The 12,620-nt window shown below is 43.1% G+C and overlaps 1 pseudogene; it reads right to left on the bottom strand.

Moving 5' to 3' along the window:
• Positions 1-3,311: 3,311 nt before the first annotated feature.
• On the bottom strand, positions 3,312-3,400 carry LOC132582821 (U2 spliceosomal RNA; annotated as a pseudogene).
• Between the last annotated feature and the right edge of the window lie 9,220 nt (positions 3,401-12,620).

Here is a 12,620-nt window from a genome sequence, read left to right as displayed (position 1 = left end):
TTGGCTGCTTCTTCAGAGATCTACTCTCTAAGTCTGAACGCTCTGACCAACCATCTCATCTGTCTAACTGTCCCCCCCTCAAATTCCTGAGAATTCTAAGCAGTCTGATGTCATGGCTCTTAGTCATGTGACCTGGCAGCTCTCTTGATTCCTTGCTGCTTACTAAAAAAAGCTTTGCAGTCCATCACAGATGCATCAGTCAAAAGGGTGGTTTCTGAGACCCAAAATAAGTTCCTCAAATAGGCTGACATCTTTCCTCCATCATGAAAGGGACCTGATGACCAACCAAGGGATAGAGAAACAACACCTTGTGGGGTCAAACTTCCTAACAAACCAATTTTGTGAATCATGCTTGTGAAGCCTACCTAGGGGGGTAACCATGGTAGTAGTTGCCATCAACCACAGCAAGCTCTGAATAGCCCTAACAGATTGCCGTTTTAATTTTTTTACAAAAGGTGAAACCATGGCCTTAGTGGTCCTTCCCCTGTTCTGTGGTGAGAAGGCCTCAGCTTCCAAGGAATCAAGGGAGGCCCTTACGAACTGAATCAAAAGTGAGAACTTGTCATGGGTCAGTCAGGAGGAGAGGACTCCTGAGGAGGAGAGGAGTTCCGCTCTGAATCGGCAGAAGCCAGCAAGCAAGAAGGTGAACTACAGGCTTGTCAGAGTTCACAGCTGACAGCTGGTGCACAACCATCAGCACCTTCCAGCCCCAGGTGAAACCCAGATGGTCAATACCAGCCCCTCCAGTTTCACCCACATCCTTTGAGCACTGGAGACAAAGGCTTGGAATAATGCTCCATGAGAGAAGGCAAAGCGCACATCTCCTGGCCTGACATTAGCTGCTTGCTGATGAGTAGTTGCAGGGTTACCCCCAAGCAGTTGGCTGCAAGAAAGACCTTCCAGCAGATGCCTATAAAAGCCAGTCATGGGAGACGGCTAGATGTGGAAGCAACAAGTCATTACCTGGTGGACTCTGCTGCTCCTGTCTCTACTTTGCTCCAATGGCTGTTGTATCAGCTTAGGACTTCATTATGGGTCTGGATAAACACCTACTTTTTCTTATCCGTAAAATGTATTCCATTAATAGCTGTCAAGTGTGGTATAACGGCCTAGGTGCGTTAACCCCAAAGATCACTTCTAATCGAGGAGTCACACAGGGCTGTATTCTAGCCCCTTATCTGTTCAATTCATTCCTGAATGATCTGGCCCCCTCCCTAAATGCTATTGATGGTCACTCCCCCAAACTTGGGCCATATGTTATCCCTTTATTGCTTTATGCAGACGATGCAGCTGCACTGTCATGCTCGCAGAAGGGCCTCAAATGCCTGCTACTCAAACGCCTTTACTTCCCACTGCAAGACAAATTTTCTGCCTATCAACTATGCAAAATCCAAAATTATAGTATTCTCAGAGTCCTGGAAACCACAAAGCTGGTGCCTCAAGGGAAATAATATTGAACAGGTGTAATCTTTTAAATACTTGGGGGTCTTTTTCCAGTACAGTCATAACTGGACAGTTCAACGTAAGCAAGCAGTCATTTCAGCAAGGTGTAGCTCTTCTGCAGTGGTTGGCTTCTTTTACAAAAAGGGTAACCAATTTGTCCCAGCCGCCATTCGTGTTTTTAACGCCAAAACAGTATCTCAGTTATTATATGGGATCCCCATTTGGATTTGTGCCTTCAATTTCCAACTTGAGCAAATTCAGGCAGCGTTCCTACGGCATATTTTGGGGGTCCCCAACTGTGCTAGCTATGCTGCAGTGTGCCTAGAAACTGGAACCCATTTGATCAAGACCAGGGCATGGCTACTAACCATAAAGTTTTGGCTACGCCTACACTTTAGGGCAGACCCTGCTAGTTATATCCATATGATGCTAGCAGTCTCCTTTGTTTCCAATTGGTATAATCGGATCCAGAAGCAAATACATCCCATAGGTGTCTCCCTGGACAACCTCTGTATGCTAAGTGAAATGCAGGCATTCAGAATGCTGAAACAGAGGATTTTAGTTATTGAGAAACAGTTCTTTTGTTCCTTTGAACATAAAACGTGTTCCCCTTTAGCATTTGGTATCTTTCCAAATTATGGGCTGCCTGCTGCTTACCTTTCCCAGATTACGTCACCCCAGTTACGCCACTCTTTTATGTTAGGAAGACTTAATGTTTTACTCTCAGCGGTACTGTCTGGGAGGTTTGCCAACATCCCTTATCAGGAAAGATTCTGCTGATGTAATGGAAGGCACCTCAAAATGGTCACCCATGTCTTACTTCACTGTGATTTCTATGGGGAAGTGCGGGACTGTATAATCAAATCTATCCTGTCTAACCTTTATGGACTACTTGAGGCAAAATTGGTTTTCTTTCTGTTATCTGACTGATGTTCCCATACCACTAGCCTAGTTGCAAAGTACCTTTTGGCTGCCGTAACAATCAGGGAGCAAAACACTAGCTCCCCTTCTTGATGCTTGACTAGTTTTTATAACTGAAACTCTGTGCAACTTTGCCATGCTATACTTTTTACTTCTATGCCAATAAAGGTACCGTATTTTTTGCACCATAAGGCGCTCCGGACCATAGGATGCACCTTCCTCTTGGGGGGCGATCTGCTGCCACCGCCTCCGATCCCGGTGCTTCCCCCGCGCCTGCCTGGCTCCAGCTTCTTCCAGCAAGCACTGGGATCGTTCCACGCTGCCCCCACCGCAAACCCAGTGCTTTGCGAGCACTGGCTGTGGAGAGGGCGGCGTGCTTCCTCCGTGCCTGTCTGCCTGGCTCCAGCTCTGATGCTTACAGCAAGCGCCAGGATCGCTCCCTCTGCCCTCCAATCCCGGCGCTTGCTGTAAGCATCAGAGCTGAAGCCAGGCAGACAGGCACGGAGGAAGCACACTGCCCTCTCCACAGCTGGCGCTCGCAAAGCGCTGGGTTTGCGGAGGGGGCGGGTGCTTCCTCCATGCCTGTCTGCCTGGCTTCAGCTCTGATGCTTACAGCAAGCGCCGGGATCGGAGGGCAGAGGGAGCGATCCTGGCGCTTGCTGTAAGCGTCAGAGCTGGAGCCAGGTAGGCAGACGCGGGGGAAGCGCCGGGATCAGAGGCGGAGGCAGCGGATCGCGCCCCCCCAAAGGAAGGTAGGTACCTTCGCTCCATAAGACGCACACACTTTCCCCCCCACTTTTTTTGGGTGGGAAAGTGCGTCTTATGGTGCGAAAAATACGGTATTTGGATTTGGTATAAGACGGATTTGAACGGAAAGCACAAGTGTCACTTGCCCATTTACCAGAAGAAAGAGCAAGTAGAAGGCGGTTTTCTGTGACAGAAGCTACATTGTGTGTGTGTGTGAATGTATATAATTGGTATATAATCACTATACTTGATACTACACATGATCTTAGCCAAAAGGCTGAGAAGAGATGGTATATAGTAATATGTCAATGCAAAACTGAGTGGCTAAAATTCAAAAATTTAAAATTCTTAGAAGGTTATAGTTGCTTGGGGAAAAACAGCTTTGGGATAAAAGCAATTTTTTTGTTTCTTTATATTTTTGATCTGTAAGGCCATTTGATGTGTAAATGGTCTGAGGGTGGTGTAGACATTGACCAACTTAAATTGAACAAATATTTATAGTTAAAGAAGCTGTTAAGAGAGCTGTGCGAGATCAACCCATGAAAATTAAAGGACAAGAAGTCAGAGTGATGAGAGAGGCAGATGAGGCAAAGGAGAGCTGAGTATAAAATATTATCAACTGCACTGCTAGAGAAAGCAACACCCTATAGGTGGCTCATCCCAGAAGGTCTCCTCTTTTCCTTTGAAGTTTGCAATATTTAAAATTGACTCAGTTTTGAAACTTAAAGAATTTTGAGGTAATCAAGTGAAAAATTGGTCCAAGCAGAAAGGGGAAAAGAACTCTAAAGACCCTCCAGGTAATGGAAACAAAGAGCATAGTAGGCGAAGACCAGAAGGCTCAACAGACACAGACCAAGTAATAGAGGAAGAGCAGGAAGAAGGAACACAAATGGAAACAAGGCTGCAAAAGAAAAGAAAAAACATATAAGGGGAGAGAATAAAGGACAATAATTTCAGCAGTAGGGACCCAAATGGAAATAACTTCAATCAAAACCAATGGTCTTAATTCCCCACACACAAAAAAAACCTTTCTTACGACTAAGAAAACTCAACTCAGATATCATCTGCTTGCAGGAGACATATATAAGAAGGACCAACACCTGCTGGAAGACAAGAAAGCCTATATTTTGTCAATTGGGGAAAAAAAGAAAAGAGGCCTTGTCACATACATTAAGGAAAAATTTAAGTCAAGTCTTCTATTTACATCAGAAGATGCTAGAATTCAACTAGTGGAAGTGGTAAGAGGGGATCAGAAGTTATTAATAGTTAATATATATGCCCCAAATGAACATCATGAAACTAAGTTACATAAATTTTATAGAAATATGATTATGAAAATATTTGCACTATGGGAGACTATAATGCAGTATTTGACAAGGTGGATGATAGGAAGACTCCAAAGCAATTGAAAGGAGGTGGTCAAATATTATCTAAAAGTTTTATGTGGATGGCAGAAGAATATGCATTAGTAGATGCCTGTTGTTCAGTCGCACAGTCGAGTCCGACTCTTTGCGACCCCATGGACAAAGTCACGCCAGGCCCTCCTGTCTTCCACCATCCTCTGAAGTCTGCTCAAATGCCTGGAGAACCCAAAATCTCACGACAAAAGTTTTACATTTTATTTGCATAGGCACCAATCATGGTCATGTATTGACATGTGCTGGATGTCAGCAATGTTGATGAAAGATCTAGTAACAATAAAAATCTTGCCAAGAACTTTTTTGGACCGTAGCTCATTGAGTGTAGTGCTTAAAGGAGATTGAATAAAATATAGATAGAGACTGAATACAACAATATTAAGGAACAAGAAGTTTGTAGAACAAACAAAAAAAGAGAAGCAATTTTGAAAAAACTCAACACCCAAGAAGAAACGTCATCTAAAATAGTCTGGGAAACTAGCAAAGCCTTTTTTAGGGGTCTGGCAATAAAATTCAGTGCAATACAGAATACAGAAAAGAGGAAGAAGATTAAAGAGTTAATAAGCCTGTTGAAGCAAAAAGAGAGAGATCTTAAAATAAAACCTAATATAGTACATTGAAACAAGAAGTTAAAGTGCTACATCAAAAGTAAACCTTATTTTTTTTAGAGATGGAAAAGAAATTAAAGTTTGCAAGGCAAAATTTTTTTGAATGGGCAAATAAACCTGGTAGATGGTTAGCCTACCAAATTCGAAAAGAGAAGGAGAAGAGGCTGATAAACACCTTAAAAGATAAAAAGGAAAAGGAAAAATACTTGCTCTAGGATATAAAAGAAATTGTAAAAGACTTCCACAAACAGTTATATCAAAAAACTTTTACCTAAAAATGAGTAGCTTGCTTAAAATAAATGAAGAACAAAAGAAACTCCTAAATGACCCAATAACGACTCAAGGAATTATACAAGCTTGGAAGAACCAAAAGAAGGGTAAAGCACCAGGACCAGACAGTTTACCAATCGGATATTACTTAGTTTTTGAAGATTGTCTTCTTCCTTTTAAACAGTTGATGGAGTATATCTGGACAGAAGCAGAGAAATCAGAAACATGGAAAGAAGCACACATTTTGTTAATTCCCAAAGTAGATGGAGACCTTAAAGAAATTAAAAACTATAGGCCAGGGGTGACCAACGGTAGCTCTCCAGATGTTTTCTGCCTACAACTCCCATCAGCCCCAGCCATTGGCCATGCTGACTGGGGCTGATGGGAGTTGTAAGCAAAAAACATCTGGAGAGCTACCGTTGCCCCCCCTGCTATAGGCCAATTTCCCTGCTAGACATTGATTATAAAATCTTCGCAAACATTTTGGCAACAAGGTTAAAAAAATTCTAGCTTTAACGAAGTTAAAAAAAATTCATACATCAAGATCAATCCGGGTTTCTCCCTAAAAGGCAACTTAGAAACAATGTCAGAATTATTCTAAATGCACTAGAATATTTTGAAGTTAATCCAGATAAACAAATGGCATTAATATTTCTTGATGTCGAAAAAGCGTTTGATAACTTAAATTGGCAGTTTATATTAGAGCATCTTAAAGGAGATGAACTTTTGAGAAAACTTTATAAAGATGATACAGGCAATCTATACTAGACAAAGAGTGAAAGTTATAGTGAATGGGGATTTGACAGAAGAAACTGAACTTTCAAAAGGTACAAGATAAGGGTGTCCCCTATCACCATTGCTCTTTATATTGTCTGTGGAAGTTTTTAATATTGTGGCTAGAAAAAACAAAGATGTGCAAGGCCTGAAAATAAAAAGAGAGGAATTTAAACTTCAGGTATTCGCTGATGATGTGTTCTTCATCTTTCAAAACCCACTTGATTCAATTGAAGCATTTTAAGCAGATTTGGAAGAGTACGGGCAAATGGCAGGACTGAAAGTTAATCAGCAAAAGATCAAAATGTTAGTTAAGAATATGACAATCCCTATGATCAGACAATTAGAAAGGAAAGCTGGCTTTCAATGTGAAAAAAGTGAGATACTTAGGGGTCCAATTAACCAATAGGTGCAGCTCTCTTTATTAAGACAGTTATTATAAAACTGTTGAAAGAAATTAAAATACAATTAAATAACTGGAAAAATCTACAGTTATCATTTATGGGAAGGATAGCTGCACTAAAAATGACGATTTTACCAAAATTAGTTTTCTTATTCCAAATGCTACCCATAACACCAAAAAGAACCTTCTTTTAAACCCTTAATAAGTTAACATATAGTTTTATATGGCAAGGCAAGAAGCCAGGAGTTAAGCGGAAAATTTTGCTAGATGTAAAGCAAAAAGGTGGATTGGCCCTGCTGTCAAGCATTGTAGAATTCCATTGGCAATTAATTGTTTTAGGGTCCTCAATAAAGTTGGCCTGTGAAATATCATGGAGGACCAAGGTCTATTAACTCTGTTATTCTTTCCCCCTCCCCCTTACTTTATTGCTTGCAAAGTAGTAGAGAGAAATGAAACTAACTTGAGAAAGAATAATCAGCACCTTCCCATACATTCCTGTTAGGGAGTGTGGCACATCTGGGGAAAGCAAGGACGGAGTCTTGATAATGCCATGAGAATGTAGACATTTATGATAGTTTATGTGTGAGAGTGCATCCCTCGCCCCCACCTTTTGGAATCCTTTTGAAGTATGCCTTAAAAGTATTGTATCAATGTATCTTTAGCATCACTCTCAAGAATCTGTTACACTGAAAGTATCGGTCTATCAATAAACGTAGTTTTGTATCAAACCTGACTTGTCATTGAAACCACATGCTTGACATTTTGAGAGTGATCCTATAAGAAGTTTAACAGCCCAGGCAACTTTGTAACCGGATGGCTGAAAAGATTCCAGTGAGCAGTGAACTTCCAGAACCTGAGGAAGGGGCGAGAGCACCAACACCACTGTGGCATGTGCTGGACACCCGGAGAGTTGCTGAGAAGGGCTCCCCTCTCCATATTTAGCAACTCTTGGTCACCCCGAGCCAGTGGCAACCGCGTACCTCTACCACCATGATGGACAAGGCACCGGCGCACAGAGATGCCATCCTAACCAGGCACATGTGCCGGGTGAAGATGGCCACAGGAGCAGGCGAGACGGCCGAGCCTGGAGAGGAGGGGAGCGCAGCAGCAACCTGCACGGAGATCGATCCACCTTTGGCCAAGGTGGAAGTGGCTGGGATCCATGAAATAACGGGCCCGGGGGAGGAGGAAGATGAGATTGCTCCAGAATTCTGGTCGATGGTAAGAAAGGAAGTTGAAGAGGTCGCCAAGGGGTTGCAGGATGAGATGCAAGCGATGACCACCATGATGGCCGGAGAATTCAACAGGCAAGTCGACCGTACTATGAGGACAACTGACCTGAGAAGAGCCCCACAACCGCATGCGGCTAGACCCTCGACAATACCGCCCCAGGCACAACCGGCGGCACCCCTGGCCCTTCAAGAGAGTGGCCGAGGGAGGGAGTTGGAGGCCACCTTCGACAGGGACCCTGAAGAGGTGGAGTACTTCACAATCCAGGCCAATAGCTACATGCATTATTGGGGAAACACCTTCCCTGATGAATTTAGCCGTGTGGACTACCTGGGATCGAAGCTGAAGGGAGCCGCTAAGCAATGGTACGTGAATTTGTACGAGGCCATGAGCCCGAAACTGGACAATGTGGCCACTTTCCTCCAAGTATTACTGGTCCAGTATGAGGACCCCCTACAGGAGACCCGCGCGTTGGCCGCCCTGAGGGACATACAACAAGGCTCTAAGTTGATCCGTGAGTACGTGGCCGAGTTCTGCACCAACGCGGCTAAAGTGAGGGGGTGGAGTGAGCTGATGAAGATCGAGCATTTCACCCAGAGGCTGAATGCGAATGTTCTGGATCGAGCCCTGCAACGAGCGAGGCCAACCACCCTGCAACGAGCGAGGCCAACCACCCTGTTGGGGTGGATACAGCTGGTCGGAGAGGTAGAGACCAACATGAAGAGAGTGGCCATGCAGCGCCAGCAGCAGAGCGGCAAGACGGGCCGTGACCAGAAATCAGGGGTGAAGACGGAGGCGAAGAGACCCTGGTGGTACTCCTTGGCGCCCTCGACCACCAGCTCCACAACCTATCCAGATTGGGAATCAGAGTCATCATGAAGTAGAAGAAAATTTTAGATGCTGAAGTGAAACACGGAGTGTTGTACTATCTGATTAAGTGGAAACATTTTCCTGCCAGCCAAAATGAATGGGTAGCAGAACAAAATGTCTTAGCCCCTGATTTAGTAAACAAGTTCTATAAAGCATTCCCTCAAAAACCCCGACATTGATGTTAAGGGGGGCAGTATGTCACGCATGGTAGAATTCCATTGGTAATTGATTGTTTTAGGGTTCTCCATAAAGCTGGCCTGTGAAATATCACGGAGGACCAAGGTCTATTAACTCTTATTCTTTCCGTCTCCCCCTTCTTACTTTATTGCTTGCAAAGTAGAAGTAGAGAGAAATGAAACTAACTTGAGAAAGAGTAATCAGCACTTTCCCATACATTCCTGTTAGGGAGTGTGGCACATCTGGGGAAAGCAAGGACAGAGTCCTGATAACGCCATGAGAATGTAGACATTTATGATAGTTTATGTGTTAGAGCACATCCCTCGCCCCCACCTTTTGGAATCCTTTTGAAGTATGCCTTTAAAGTATTGTATCAATGTATCTTTAGCATCACTCTCAATAATCTGTTACACTGAAAGTATCAATATCAAACCTGACTCGTCATTGAAACCGTATGCAGTGGAAAACCAGTCCAAGTGAGATTAGTAAAAGGGAACACAGGCTGTGGCAAATCAAATGCAAGACTGTGATCAGGCAGGCAAAAAGGGAATATGAGGAGCGTATTGCAAAAAACATAAAGACCAACAATAAAAATTTCTTCAAATATATTAGAAGTAGGAAACCAGCCAGGGAGGCAGTGGGGCCCTTGGATGACCATGGGGTAAAAGGATTACTGAAGGAGGATAGGGAAATGGCTGAGAAGCTAAATGAATTTTTTGCCTCCGTCTTCACTGTGGAAGACGAGAACTTTTTGCCTGCCCCAGAACCACTAATTTTGGAAGGGGTGTTGAAAGACCTGAGTCAGATTGAGGTGACAAAAGAGGAGATCCTACAACTGATAGACAATTTAAAAACTAATAAGTCACCGGGTCCGGATGGCATACATCCGAGAGTTCTGAAAGAACTCAAAGTTGAACTTGTGGATCTTCTAACAAAAATCTGTAATCTTTCATTGAAATCTGCCTCCGTTCCTGAGGACCGGAAGGTAGCAAATGTCACCCCCATCTTTAAAAAGGGTTCCAGAGGAGATCCGGGAAATTACAGGTCTGTCAGTCTGACTTCAATACCAGGAAAGTTGGTAGAAACCATTATCAAGGACAGAATGAGTAGGCACATTGATGAACACGGGTTATTGAGGAAGACTCAGCATGGGTTCTGCAAGGGAAGATCTTGCCTCACTAACCTGTTACATTTCTTTGAGGGGGTGTACAAACATGTGGACAAAGGAGACCCGATAGATGTTGTTTACCTTGACTTCCAGAAAGCTTTTGATAAAGTTCCTCATCAACGGCTCCTTAGAAAGCTTGAGAGTCATGGAGTAAAAGGACAGGTCCTCTTGTGGATCAAAAACTGGCTGAGTAGTAGGAAGCAGAGAGTGAGTATAAATGGGCAGTCTTCGCAGTGGAGGACGGTAAGCAGTGGGGTGCCGCAGGGCTCAGTACTGGGTCCCATGCTCTTTAACTTGTTCATAAATGATTTAGAGTTGGGAGTGAGCAGTGAAGTGGCCAAGTTTGCGGATGACACTAAATTGTTCAGGGTGGTGAAAACCAGAGAGGATTGTGAGGAACTCCAAAGGGATCTGTTGAGGCTGGGTGAGTGGGCGTCAACGTGGCAGATGCGGTTCAATGTGGCCAAGTGCAAAGTAATGCACATTGGGGCCAAGAATCCCAGCTACAAATACAAGTTGATGGGGTGTGAACTGGCAGAGACTGACCAAGAGAGATCTTGGGGTCGTGGTAGATAACTCACTGAAAATGTTAAGACTGTGCGTTTGCAATAAAAAAGGCCAACGCCATGCTGGGAATTATTAGGAAGGGAATTGAAAACAAATCAGCCAGTATCATAATGCCCCTGTATAAATCGATGGTGCAGTCTCATTTGGATACTGTGTGCAGTTCTGGTCGCCGCACCTCAAAAAGGATATTATAGCATTGGAGAAAGTCCAGAGAAGGGCAACTAGAATGATTAAAGGGCTGGAGCACTTTCCCTATGAAGAAAGGTTGAAACGCTTGGGACTCTTTAGCTTGGAGAAACGTCGACTGTGGGGTGACATGATAGAGGTTTACAAGATAATGCATGGGATGGAGAAAGTAGAGAAAGAAGTACTTTTCTCCCTTTCTCAGAATACAAGAACTCGTGGGCATTCGATGAAATTGCTGAGCAGACAGGTTAAAACGGATAAAAGGAAGTACTTCTTCACCCAAAGGGTGATTAACATGTGGAATTCACTGCCACAGGAGGTGGTGGCGGCCACAAGTATAGCCACCTTCAAGAGGGGTTTAGATAAAAATATGGAGCACAGGTCCATCAGTGGCTATTAGCCACAGTGTGTGTGTATATATAAATTTTTTTGCCACTGTGTGACACAGAGTGTTGGACTGGATGGGCTGTTGGCCTGATCCAACATGGCTTCTCTTATGTTCTTATGACACCTGCCAGATTGGGAATTATATCACACAGTAAATGCCTTGATTTGATTGAGGGAATGGATAAAACTTGAAAACGAAATATTATTGGTAACTGAAGGCCATAGTCTCAAAATGGGTTGGCATGCTTTTGTGTGGTACAATATACAAGGTCATAAATACTTCAAAAACCACTTGATAAGGAAATCATTAATAATGGTTTGGGAGAAAGTAAAGTAAAAAAAGGGATATATACTAAAATACCAAGATGGGTTTCACCTATTGAAGCATTTACGCAACCTCAGTTATTAGGGGGAAAAAATAATAAGGTATCAAGAACTCTTAAGGGAAGATGGCTTTTTGAAAACAGATTCTGAATTAGAAAAGCAAAATTTGAACCTAGATTGGTGGCCACTCAGTTGTGGAAAGTAAATTGTAAAATTACAAAATCTGTTAATTTTAAAGGAAATTTGTTTAAAATTTTCCATTGTTGGCATATAACGCCATGTAGATTAACTAGAATGTACCCTAAAATCTCTAAAATGTGTTGGAAATGTGAAGACCACCAGGTCCTTCTTTTCACCTTTGGTGGTTATGTAAAAGGGCAAAGTCCTATTGGGTTAAATTACATGAAATGCTACAAGGCAGGGTTTCCCACACTCTCCCCCCACCCTGGCCCAGTTATTTTTACACTTCTCCTTCGTGGCTCACTAAAATTTGGGGATGGAGCCAGGAGACTTTGGGAGTAGAGCCGGGAGACAGGAAATGATGTACAAACAAGCCTAAAATATTTGCAGTATTTTATTTAGGAAATGGAAGAGAATAGTGGGATTTTGCAATGCAATTTTAAAAAAAAAAATCAAGAAAAAGCACAAGGATCACACAGCAGAAAACTAAATATATAAAATGCTCTCAGCCTGGGAAAACATGAAATGGCAGGGCATTTCAAGCTTCTCTCCCCACTCCTCAGGAAGGAAAGAAACAGGGGAAAAGGCTGAAAGAAAAAGAGAGAGAGAGAGAAAGAAAGAAGGAAGAAAGGAAGGAAGAGAATGGAATGGCAGCACTGGGGAAACATGAAATAGGGCATTTCAAGCTTCTTCCTCCCCACCCCTACTCAGATTAACAATGGCAAGGAAGGAAGGAAGGAAACAGGGGAAATTACTGACTGACGGAGAGAGAGGGAGGGAGTGGGAAATAAAGCAAATAAGGAAAAAAAGACGGATAGAAAGAATGAATGAATGAGAGGGAGGAAGAGGGAGAGAGTTGGAAACAGACAGAGAAGATTTAAAAAGAAAGAGAAAGGAAATAGGAAGAAAAAGGGAGGGAAGGAGTGAAAAAGGAGGGACAAAAGGAA

This window comes from Heteronotia binoei, chromosome 14 (genome assembly GCF_032191835.1).
Source record: "Heteronotia binoei isolate CCM8104 ecotype False Entrance Well chromosome 14, APGP_CSIRO_Hbin_v1, whole genome shotgun sequence".
NCBI classification, from domain to species: domain Eukaryota; kingdom Metazoa; phylum Chordata; class Lepidosauria; order Squamata; family Gekkonidae; genus Heteronotia; species Heteronotia binoei.
The sequence above is the reverse complement of the archived record's forward strand: the minus strand, read 5'-3'. Positions and strand labels throughout refer to the sequence as shown.